Raw genomic sequence first — 3,633 nt, 5'->3', positions numbered from 1 at the left:
ACGAGGAAAGAAAATATAAGTCATAATTTTATTCAACAGAGGATAAACTGAAGCATATTTACTAATGACTTGAATATGTTAAACTTTATTATAAAAAGAAAAAGTTATTATCCGTTAAATCCAAAGTTTATACTCCAATGATTTCATTGAACGGAATTTGTTTAATTTTTCAGAAATGGTAATTTATAAAATGGTAGATTTGCAATTTTTAAACTTTTTTTTAAATAGATCAATTTTATTATTCTGTTCATTTTATTTTACGTAAATTTTTTTGAGTAAATTAAATAAAATTCGCATTGATTAGCATGATGCATGATAAGTTTCTCGAACAAAAACTATCAAAGTTTAGGATGGTGCGTATTAAAAACGAAAGCTATTGTATTAAAAAAAATGGACAAAGACCAAAACTTGATAAGTTTGTGAATACTTAAAGGACTAAAATCGGTAAATTTATAGTTAAGGGACTAAAACCGATAAGTGTATAGTTAAGAGACTAAAGCTGACAAATTTTTGAATAGTTAAAAGACTAAATCTGTCAAGTGTATAGTTCAGGAACCATTTTAGACCTACTCCTATAGTTGATGGACTATTTATGTCATTTACTCGGATGGATTATTATTTATAGACTAAAATCTATGGTAAGGAAAATTTTAAATTAGGTTATTGTCAAAATATGTTTTGACTTATAAATGATATTTATTCTTCCTGTGTAAAATCAATTGCTTGATTGGTGAAATTTTTTGGATTTTGAAGTGGCTACAGTTTCAGTTTCTTAATCTTCCATTTTCAATTCCTCCAAAAATTGTGATTTTATTATTAATTCATAAATCTTCTTTTTAATCTTTGTTTCTAGAGGTAAAAAAGAAAGATTTTTTTTTTGGCAAGTTATTCAACTGTAATGAAGTTTTAATGGGAAGATGTGACTACATGTGGAAAGGTGCCGAGGTATTATGGTGGTGTGGTGGTGTTGAAAGGTGAAAATTTTGGGGATTCTTATTGTCAAAAAAGAAATTATTGTAAAAATAAAAAATGACATGGCTAATTTTATCTGACATGGAGCGTGATATCAAAGCGATTGAAAGTCACAATGAGTTGGAAGGGTTCAAAAGGTTGAGTTTTATCAAATTTAAGTGTTTGGCAAAATCGTGAGTAGAAGGGTCTAGTTTACAATTCGAGCCAAATATAAAGGTCTTTTTGGTCATTTCACCTTAAATTAATGATGAAATTTGATTTGATGTTTTTTTTTAGTGAACGGCATAATAAGTGAACGTCAATATATCATTGAAAATAGTAATGCATATTCCAAAATTTACTTTCCTAAGTAATTTTAATTGCAAAACGAAGTGATATAGTCCAATATTCACACATAGTTGATATGACATTTCAATAGCAATCTATCATAATGCATGATAAATATTACTATTAGCTAATTTCATTATTATGAATCCATAATTTATTTCAATTTTTTCATCATTTTCTTGGATAATACATTGAGCTTTCTTTGAATTTCAACATTGTGCGGGGAGTCTGGCATCAAAATGGACATTTTTTGAATTTAAAACATCAAAAGCTCTCTAAAAATACATTTCAAAACAAATAGTTCGTCCATTATGTACAAACTGTAACTACATCTTTTGATACCGTCATCTTCGTTCTAAATACATCCAAAATAATATCACATAAATTTTAAGGTAGTTCATCCATTTATGTACAAACTGTAACTACATCTTTTGACACCGCCATCTTCATTCTAAATACATCCAAAATAATATCACATAAATTTTAAGGTAGTTCACCCACAAATGGGCGAACCACGATTCTTTTATTAACTCCTCATGTGAATACTCTTTGCATTCACAAACATCTGATTCACGTGAGGAAGAAAGATACATAAATTCACGTAGGGAGTTAATAAAAAGAATTGTAAGGGTAAACTATCTTTAGTGTTTACGTGATATTATTTTGGATGAATTTGGAGTTAACGGAGATGATAGTGTTAAAAGATGGTAGTTATAATTTGCCCATAAATGAGTGATCAATCCTTTTTTTTTGTGTGTTTTTAGAGAATATCACTTTTGATAGCTAAAGTTCGAAAAGTATCCATTTTGATCCCAAACTCTTATGCAGAACCTATTTAAAGAAAAAAAAAATACTTCCTAATCCAAAAAAATTATATCATGAATTCAAACTCAAGACTTCTGCTTAAAAAAAAAAACGAACTTTATTCATCTCATTATATTTCTAGATAATATCAAATTATGAATGGATTCATTCGATGTCAACATTGAGGGATAAGATCAATGGACTTTTCACAACACTGCTGTCATTTTACTTGGACAAAATTAATAGAAGACTATTAATAATAATAATAATTATTATTATTATTATTTATAATAATAATATTTAATTCATCTACTTTTTTGTGGACAGAAAATTAAGAATTGACACTATAGTCAATGTCCAAAATAATGTCAAAACACATGGCCTATGTTCATGCATTAGTCTTTTTCAATTATAAATAACTAACCCAAAAGGAGAAAAAAAAGAGTTTAATTAAAACTTTGGTATATTTGTTAGAGTTGTTTGGTTCATGAAATAAGATATATAAATTAATTTGAAAATTATTATTATAAAATACATTTAATCTCCAATATCTTAACTTGATTTTTTGTAATTTCTACAAGATAAGATAAATTAGTTTAATAATTATAATTTTGAGATAATTTATTTCGCGAACCAAACGAGTATGAGAATTATTAGATTTTGGGAGGACCGCATAATATATCAAAATCTGAAAGCTTATTGGTAGATTAGATTTTCTCATATCTTTGACAAAAATGAACGGTCCTCTAATTACCAAACCCCTAATAAATAAATAGATTAATTAATAAAAAGAAATTGACACAAAAAAGATAGTATTAAGCACTATATTTTAATAATTTTATGCACTTTCTGTTTGGAACTTCATTAATTTTTAAGTAATTTTCTGTTTGGAAGTTCATTATTATATCCCAACTATATGAATATAAAAATTGAACAATTATTATATATTATTATTATACTCACGTTAACTTGGCTTATATATGTCATACATTATATGGTGAAACACTTATTTAAACTTACTTAGATTAAGGAAACTATTTTAAATTCTTATAAATGTGTATAAAATGGAATAATGTCAAATATCTTATCTACTTTTATCTTTTTTTGTTTGAGCTTAATCCACTCTTTCTCACCTACTTGTTTAGGTTAACTTACCATATGAAATTGTCTTTGGTAGGAACAAATATAGAGAGTTGTTATATATTAAATTTTTTATAAAATGTTAATAAATATTTGAATGTGAATTCAGTTATTATTAAAATATTAACTTAAAATCGTTATAAAAATTCATAAATTAAACTTCAAATCGAATCAATCTATGATCTTTGATAAGAAGTGGTTCATCACTTTATCTCCAAAGTGAAATTTTTCAACATATCATTATATACCCAAGCTTCAAAGAGGGTGTCAAATACTAAAAGTGAAACCAAATTGTGAAATATTTCGACATAAGACTATATAGTTGAGTTTCAAAGTAGGTATATTTTATTCATTTTATATCTCTCCCCCCCCCCCCACCCCCCCCCCCAA

The sequence above is a fragment of the Solanum tuberosum genome, unplaced genomic scaffold (assembly GCF_000226075.1).
Source record: "Solanum tuberosum cultivar DM 1-3 516 R44 unplaced genomic scaffold, SolTub_3.0 scf00034, whole genome shotgun sequence".
NCBI classification, from domain to species: Eukaryota; Viridiplantae; Streptophyta; class Magnoliopsida; order Solanales; family Solanaceae; genus Solanum; species Solanum tuberosum.
This window is presented reverse-complemented; position numbering follows the sequence as displayed.